We start from the raw sequence: 9587 nt of genomic DNA on the forward strand, positions 1-9587 counted from the left end.
TGTGGGGCACAGTTGAGCAAGAGACCAACAAAACTCACTGTAGCGCCAAAATGAACTGAAGGCAAAGATTACGGCAGTATTCACCAACTTAAACAAGGAGACCGCTCAAAAGAGTTGCAGGAGATTCCTAAGTCGTCTGGAGACAGTGGTTGAAGTCAATAGCGATTTTATTGAATAAATTTACTCTTTAGTATTTCAAGATATTTTTATGTAATTTTGGTAAATATATCTGTTAAAATAGGATGTCAGCGTTACTTTCATTTTTGCATAATTTAGAAGACAGTTTATTCACTGAACTCTACATTTTAACTTCTAGAGGCAAGTTAAAATAGGTCAGAAACATATTTGAACAAACCTAAAGTTCATTTATTTCTCACTACTACTACTACTACTACTACTACCATCATCATCATCATAATAATTAAGGCAGTGAGTTAGAATTGTTAGCACACTGGGCAAAATGCTTAGCAACATTTCATCTGTCCTTATGTTCCGGGTTCAAATTCCACCGAGGTCGACTTTGCCCTTCATCCTTTCGGGGCTGATGAAGTAAGTAAGTACTAGTTACGCACTGGGTCGATGTAATCAACTAGCCCCTCCCCCAAAATTTCAGGCCTTATTATTATTATTATTATTATTATTATTATTATTATTGGCCGATGCCAGCGCCGCCTTGGTTGGCTTCCGTGCCGGTGGCACGTTAAAAGCACCACCCGATTGTGGCCGATGCCAGACCCCCCTGGCACCTGTGCAGGTGGCACATAAAAGGCACCCACTACACTCGCGGAGTGGTTGGCGTTATGAAGGGCATCCAGCTGTAGAAACACTGCCAGATCAGACTGGAGCCTGGTGCAGCCCCTGGCTTCCCAGACCCCGGTCGAACCATCCAACCCGTGCTAGCGCGGAAAACGGACGTTAAACGATGATGATGATGATGATGATGATTATTATTGTTATTATTATTATTATTATTATTATTATTTTATTATTATTATTATAATATTTATTTATTATTTATGAGATTGCTATTCATGGAAGTATTGCATGCTTAATGAGGTGTTTTTGTTATATGTGTGATGCCTGTGTGCAGAAGTTTAAGTGAAGGATGTCCCTATCTGCATACAAGTATGTTCAGTTTTAAGCAATAGCTAACTAGCCATTAATCTAGAGAAGGAAAGTGCGAAAGACAATTGAACCTTGGGATACACTCAAGTTGATAGAGTATGAATGAGAGAAACCTTGGTTGGCACATGGGATAAAAAAAAATGGATGAAATTCTAATGCAGGTTCCTTAGCTTGAAGATTCTCATGCCAGACATAGATGAAAGATTTGCTGATTTCAAGGAAAACAACATGGCTTTTACCAAAGTACTCACCAAGGAAAGACCACATACTTATAGAAGAGCAAGTTTATGATAGAAATGGCTGATTGAAAACCATACTGGTCATCATCATCATCATCGTTTAATGTCCATTTTCCATGCTAGCACAGGCTGGACGGTTTGACCGGGGTCTGGGAAGCCAGGAGACTGCACCAGGCTCCAGTATGATCTGGCAGTGTTTCTACAGCTGGATGCTCTTCCTAATGCCAACCACTCCGTGAGTATAGTGGGTGCTTTTTACGTGCCACCGGCACAAGTGCCAGAGGAGGCTGGCAGTGGCCATGATCGGTTGGTGCTTTTTATGTGCCACTGGCACAGAAGCCAGTCAAGGTGGCGCTGGCTCAAATCAATGTTGCTGTTTATGACTATTCCTGTCAAATTTGAGAGGTAAAAATGAAGGGCAAATATTTCTTATGTAGATCGTATAATGAACTGAGATTTGTAGCTGATCAAGACAATTTAATGATTAAATGGAAAAAAAATTATATTGTTTTGTGCTGTACATGATACATTATAGGCGCAGGAGTGGCTGTGTGGTAAGTAGCTTGCTAACCAACCACATGGTTCTGGGGTTCAGTCCCACTGCGTGGCATCTTGGGCAAGTGTCTTCTGCTATAGCCCCGGGCCGACCAATGCCTTGTGAGTGGATTTGGTAGACGGAAACTGAAAGAAGCCTGTCGTATATATGTATATATATATATAAGTGTGTGTGTATATGTTTGTGTGTCTGTGTTTGTCCCCCTAGCATTGCTTGACAACCGATGCTGGCATGTTTACGTCCCCGTCACTTAGCGGTTCGGCAAAAGAGACCGATAGAATAAGTACTGGGCTTACAAAGAATAAGTCCCGGAGTCGATTTGCTCGACTAAAGGCGGTGCTCCAGCATGGCCGCAGTCAAATGACTGAAACAAGTAAAAGAGTAAGAGTATTATGAGAAATTTATAATATTAGTCTTGTTAGGATAAAATTAAGTGTTCTAGTAGATGACCTCCATTATGATTTGCAGTATTGATATATTGATCTATTTACAAAGAAAGAATGCCTGAGATTTATAGGTGAGGGTATAATTGATTGAATCCCTTTCAACATATACCTGGTGTTTATTTTATTAATCATGGATGATGAAAGGCAAAATCAATTTTGGTTAAATTTCAATCCAAAATACTGAAGTACAAAATACTATAATGTAAATAGGATTACTACTAATTATTTGATGTAGTTGGTTAGAATAACAGAATGCACCTCTACTATTTATTACATTTACATGAGATAATTAATTAATGATTAATAACAATAACACTTTACAAAGCAAATCTATTGACATATTATTAACATCACACATCTTTGTGACAACTTCATATCTTAAATTATAACAATGAAATTATTGTATACAGTGCTCAGGTGCACCACAACTTGTCAAAAGTGTGTATAAAGCATATGCAGTATAAATGTACTAATGTCTGGGAAGTGAACAGTAAATGAGTCTTTGAAGGACCATAACAAAAACAAAGAAATACTTGTTTATTTAATGTTGTTTAGTGTGTGTGTGTGTTTAACCCTTTAGTATTTAAACCGGCCATATCCGGCCAAAATATTTAATCTGTTTTATGTTCAAACTGACCAGATCCAGGCCCTCACACCTACCCTACAATGTTATTCTACATTAAGTAATTACACCATCAAGATCTTGAAGATATGAGATAATGCATGATTAATTCAAATCAATGGGAATCAATAAGCATTATGTTTGATAGAATAATCTGAACACTAAAGGGTTAAACTTACACAAACAGTTTGAGAACTTTAAGTCAGAAGTGTTACTTTCAAAGCACAGACTGAACGAATGTGGTAAGATAAGCCAACCAAGAGTTTGGTAGTTCATATACTCTAACTTAAATAATGTTGTGTCCTTGGCCAAAACTTAACCCACAAATAGACCAATCCATTTAACTATAAATAAGTAGTGGTTTTGGTTATTGCTTTGTTGACTCTGGCTGAGTATACCTATTTCTTTACTACCCACAAGGGGCTAAACACAGAGAGGACAAACGGATTAAGTCGATTATATCGACCCCAGTGCGTAACTGGTACTTATTTAATCGACCCCGAAAGAATGAAAGACAAAGTCGACCTCGGCGGAATTTGAACCTAGAACATAGCGGCAGCCGAAATACTGCTAAGCATTTCGCCCAGCGTGCTAACGTTTCTGCCAGCTCGCCCACCTTGAATATACTGGCTGAGTATACTGATGAGCAAAAGCATTTTAGCTATGATCATCTCTTCTTTTTGTATTTTTACGACTACATTAACCAATGCATTCTTTCCCTTTTTTTTAAGATGGAAGGAGAGTTCTTTCAGGGAGATTTGACTGTTATATCTGGGAGGTTGGGTGATCTTATATAGGCTTCTCAACTGACTTGAAATAGATACTATAAAATTGATGAGTATTTTATTAAAATGTAGGGATCAATTCAAATCCTTCTGAAATCACTGCTTAGAGTGGGAAGGATTCTACTCTATTTGGCAGAAACATTAAATGATGATAGCATCATTTGAAGTACTGCTGTAATTCAATTGTGAGATTTACCAAAACATGTATTAGTTTTGTCATCAAATTTCAAAGTTCAACCAAATTTAGAGAATTAACAATGTCTGTATATAAAGTTAATCTTTCAATGTTCCATAAGACCAGTTTTTAGCTCCAGTTTCAGTGGATAATAGAAAATACATAAGTTTATTTTTCGTTTTTGGATTTGTTTTGCAAGATTCTTTATATGAGTTCGTGTGTTGAAGCATATTCTGTTGTGTCTGGGGAGAGTCATTTTCTTTTTGTGCCTTATTGAAAAGGTTGCAAGACGCAACGAACATTTTAGGAAAATAAAAATAAGAAATAAGTGGAAATTTTACCGGTGAATGTGTTACATTATAAGGTACAAAAAGAAAATGACCCTCCCCAGAAACAACAGAATAAGTTTATTTGTTTTCTTTAAAACATCCTACTCAGAGATGTGATGATACACCTGTAGATGATATGAAACTGTGACTGTTTAGTTTTTAGTGCAATCATTACCCATCTGGCCATTTCCTTCCTGCTTATATCTTTAAAGATTTAATCACAGAGGAAAGGGCAGGGGCCATAATCTTTTTGCAAGACTTCTGTAGCTAGTGGAAGGAAGGGAAGATATTATCCTTAGATGAAACTCCACTAAAGGCATTCAATATCCAGGTGGTGGTGGTGGTGGTGGGGATAAACCTAGTGATGGATTAGGCCTACCATGTAAGAATAGAAACAATCCTTTCGACAGACTTCCACACAGTTTTTCATCCAATGAATTTCACTCACACAGCTTTGAGTGGCTCAAAGTTATGGTAGAAAGGTACAAGGTATCATGTAACAGAAATGCAATTAGTTGTGAAGTGAATTTTTAGGCCATACAGCCATGTTATACTTGCAAATTTATTTTAATTTCCTTTGCAGAGGAATGTTAATCTGGCTAACAACCATTTACAGGCTGTGATCCTTATGACTTTGTCACTTAAGAAATTTAAAATTCATTTTTCAAATGTATTTACAAAATCAGTTCTTTAATCATTATAACCCCCACCTCTACCCTAATTATAGTCTCATACTTTGAGAGAAAACCTGAAATTTAAAGAAAACTAGTTTTGAGGACTATGTTTTTTTGTAAAGTTATTTGAGACATAATACGTGTAAGGTAATTCCAATTAGTATTGCAGACCATTTACCCTAAGGCACCCACTTTAATCATTTCTAAGCAAAAGGTTGATAAGAACTTTATCTAACAGTTTTTGTTGGATAAGGTTCTTATCAAGGGAATTATCATGAAGATAATGAAATGATTTTGTTATTTTATTTAATGTCTGCTCTAAGGGATGGTAATGTCCATGGTACGTAAATACCTTTAGACTAATGAGAGCAAAGCAGCAGATGCTTAAATTTGTATGGAAGGATACAATCAATTAAATCATTTCCACTACATAATTGGTCCTTAATTTTATTGAACCTAGAGACAAAAAGGTAAAGCTTACTGTAGTGAGATTTGAACTCAGAACATAGAAAGATGTAGCAAAATTCCACAATGGAAAGCGAGTGAGGTGGAACAGATATCAAGCTTGTAAAGACTCTAAAAGGTAAACAGAAACAATGTCATTTCTCACCTAAATGTGATATACTTACAGGGAATGGCTATGTTAATGCATTGATGTGATTTTAAGAGTGTCTCGAGTAAAGGAAGTAGGCTAGATTGGTAGATAATTAGTGTAGTATAAAATTAGTTACAAAGAAGGAAAGAAATTGGATTGAGATTTTAACTGTGCTAAAATTACCATTGTTAGATGGCTAGAATGAATTTTAGTGTATATTTATCAAAAGTATATATGGATTATTGATCTGTTTCATTAAGAAACATATCCAGACGAAAATGCTACAAAAGCAAAAAACAGGATTACAAATTAGTCATTGAAATGCATAAAAGAAACAGGATAAAGTATTAAGATTGTACCTATTGTTTTTGGGTGCTTAGAAGGGACATTGACTGAAGTTGAGTGAAGTAGTTAAAAACAGGGGAGTGGTTGATGAAGAGCATATGCAGATGTAGATGACTGCTTTGAATAAGGGAAACAGACACTATTTAGGATTATGCAAACAGAATGAGCTTCCTTGTTCTTAGGAGTTAACATGTTGTTGATAGCCTGCATCTTCTAGAACGTGGAGGCGCAATGGCCCAGTGGTTAGGGTAGCGGACTCGCGCTCATAGGATCGCGGTTTCGATTCCCAGACCGGGCGCTGTGAGTGTTTATTGAGCAAAAACACCTAAAAGCTCCACGAGGCTCCGGCAGGGGATGGTGGTGATCCCTGCTGTACTCTTTCACCACAACTTTCTCTCACTCTTACTTCCTGTTTCTGTTGTACCTGTATTTCAAAGGGCCGGCCTTGTCACTCTCTGTGTCACGCTGAATATCCCCGAGAACTACGTTAAGGGTACATGTGTGTGTGGAGTGCTCAGCCACTTACACGTTAATTTCACGAGCAGGCTGTTCCGTTGATTCGGATCAACCGGAACCCTGGTCGTCGTAACCGACGGAATGCTTCCACTTCTAGAACACATTGGGCTTTTACTAAATAGTAGCAACAGCAGCAGCAAAAGCAAAAATAATGATTTCTTTACTAGCCAATTATAAAATAATAACAATAATGCTTTAGTATAAAGAACAATGTAAGATAAAGTAAAGTTTAAAATGAAATAAAAGTAGCCGGAGAGGGAAGGACATATGCCAAAACCAGAAATAAATGCCATATCAACAATCTGAGGGAAGGACATATGCCAAAACCAGAAATAAATGCCATATCAACAATCTGATGGATGTCTCAGCTGAATCTAAAAACTGTTTTTCTTTTTAGAGATTTGATAAGAGAAGATGATTTAAGACATAAGATGCTTTTTATAGGTTATCTGTTGAGATAAACAAAGACAATAACTATGGACTGTCTGTAAAAGCAGATTTAAAGAAATGTAAAATATTTAAAAAATAGTTACAAGGTAAAAGTGATGTTAGAAGAGCCAGGGGTTAGAGAGCTGGCTTGTTTTTCTAGTTGCCATCAAAATTGAATCTCTCAGCTTGTACTGAGTGGAGTGATGAAGAACAGGTAATCTGTGTTTTTCTTTATGAGCTCCCTAGAACTACTTGGAGTACGATGACATTAACCAACCAAGATAAGGCTAAATTATTTTGTTATTCACTTATTCACAGACAAGTTATTTCAGTGAATGAGAAATATAACGCATCAGGGAAAAATAGGGTTATTAACAAAATGATAAATCAAACAAAATCAAAATCAAAAATAATCAAAATCAAAATCAAATCAGATATCAGAAAGCAGAACCAAAATCGAAGTCGATCAACATCAATGGAAATTGCAGCTGTGATACCAGTGCCGGTGACAAGTAAGCGAACCATCCGATCGTGGCCGTTGCCAGCGCTGCCCCGACTGGCCTCCGTGCCGGTGGCACGTAAAAAGCACCATCCGTTTGTGACCGTTGCCAGCTTCGCCTGGCCCCCACGCCGGTGGCACGTAGCACCATCCGTTCGTGGCCGTTGCCAGCCTTGCCTGGCCTCCGTGCCGGTGGCACGTAAAAGCACCATCCATTCGTGGCCGTTGCCAGCCTCGCCTGGCCCCCGTGCCGGTGGCACATAAAAGACACCATCCGTCCGTGGCCGTTTGCCAGCTCCGTCTGGCACGTAAAAAGCACCCACTACACTCATGGAGTGGTTGGCATTAGGAAGGGCATCCAGCCGTAGAAACACTGCCAGATCAGACTGGGCCTGATGCAGCCTTCTGGCTTCACAGACCCCAGTTGAACCGTCCAACTCATGCTAGCATGGAAAGCGGACACTAAATGATGATGATGATGATTCAATGATGGAAATGTTATTTGGTTGAAGAAAATGAGATAATAATGAAATTGCAGTAAGTGCAGCTATTGCAAATTTTATGCGATTGTATGGTATATATTAACATTATATTCAGAGACAAATAATAATGATTAGATGAAGGAAAAATAGAAACCACAGTGAAAAAAACTTTCACAGATTGAAAGAGGTGTTTATGGCTTATAGTAAAATAGGAAGAGTTAAATGAAAAGAACAGCTGGATGTGGGTGTAACCAGAAAAAAGTAATTAAACCATAGCTGTCAGAGATTTAGTGACCAGTGCTTGGATGTTAATGTAAGACAAAACATGAGGTCTTGCAGAAGTGGCTACAATGGGAATGGATAAACAAAACAGAACTTTGAGCCATCACTAACTGGGATGGAGTAGGAGACAGATTTTAGCTGTTGGTGGCTATTGTGCTATCAACTGAGTTGAGGTACAATGGAAGTCTAGGTTGGGTAAGGGGAAGCATTGTACAACCTCTTTAGTGACCCCAAATCTGGTGGATAGCTGGAATGGGAGGAGTAGCAAAAAGGCTGAGAGAGAGAGAGAGAGAGAGAGAGAGAGAGAGAGTAGAGCTACCAGCACTGTAGAGTTGATGGTATGTGGAGGGGAGCTGGCAGAAACGTTAGCACGCCAGGCGAAATGCTTAGCGGTATTTCGCCTGCATTACATTGTGAGTTCAAATTCCGCTGAGGTCGACTTTGCCTTTCATCCTTTCGGGGTCGATAAATTAAGTACCAGTTACGCACTGGAGTCGATGTGATCGACTTAATACCTATGTCTGTCCTTGTTTGTCCCCTTTGTGTTTAGCCTCTTGTGAGCAATAAAGAAATAGGTATGTGGAACAGGAATGAAAGCTCATATAATAGTGATTCACTATATTGCTGATATCTAGATATAGGGAGGTGTTATAGTCAATGAGATGTGTAAAGTTAGGAGGGGCCCAATGTGCCATAAATGTGCAACCAAGGATCATATATTTGGAACTATGGATCCGTGGAATGCTTAAAGTCATTTAACCAACTACCTACATGCTACAGATCTGCTTGCTGAGCTGGAACTATAGAACAACAACTATCTCTCCCTTATTTCTTTTGCCCTCTTTCTGTTTCACTTATCTTTTCTCTGGGTCAAGCATTTTCCTCCTCCCAACTGCATTCCAATGCAATTCTCTTTCCCACAACTATTGACTTTTAATATTCAAACTGAAAAACTAACTTTATAAACCTTTTCTAATTGTCTTTACACACCTTCCCAATTAATTTAAGAAGACTTTGGAGGGTTCGGGTATTACTTCTTTTTTTTTTTACTTTGATTAGGAAAATTCTATGTAAGAAATAACAAGCAAGTGATGTTATCTCTTACATTTTGCAGGGAGATCACAAATTTCAAGTGGGATTGGAACACGGATTAAGAGACGCAAACTAAACGCATTAAGCTCTACCGTTTCTTCTCATGTAGCTGCTTACCTTGCTTTGCTAAAGTGAATAGCAAAACTTGGTGATCGCTGATGTGAATGTTATACTTCTATTTTAGTGACAGAGAAAGAAAGCTCTGCGTGAAACAGGTGACGACAACCGACACATACACACACTCAAATTTAATTGTTCTCAACAAACTGTTATTAAAGCATCTACAATTCCGTTATTTTGTTGCGTTGTAACTAACTGCATTCTATCTGATCACCTTATTCTAATCACCCGGTTTCGTGCAACCGGAAGATGAGGTCACGTGTAATGTTTTTCGTG

At 38.2% G+C, this 9587-nt stretch overlaps 1 protein-coding gene across 2 annotated transcripts in view; it reads left to right on the forward strand.

Annotated features, from left to right (window-relative positions):
* Nucleotides 1–9531: 9531 nt before the first annotated feature.
* Nucleotides 9532–9587, forward strand: part of LOC115210848 (myc box-dependent-interacting protein 1) — a 165995-nt gene continuing 165939 nt past the window's right edge. Inside the window, exon 1 of one of the 2 annotated variants that reach the window (XR_004998910.1) lies at nt 9532–9587. This exon is cut by the window's right edge and continues 493 nt beyond it. The gene's annotated coding sequence lies outside the window, so the exon portion shown is untranslated. The other variant, XM_029779604.2, reaches the window with a different exon arrangement.

The sequence above is a fragment of the Octopus sinensis genome, linkage group LG4 (genome assembly GCF_006345805.1).
Source record: "Octopus sinensis linkage group LG4, ASM634580v1, whole genome shotgun sequence".
Taxonomy (NCBI): Eukaryota; Metazoa; Mollusca; class Cephalopoda; order Octopoda; family Octopodidae; genus Octopus; species Octopus sinensis.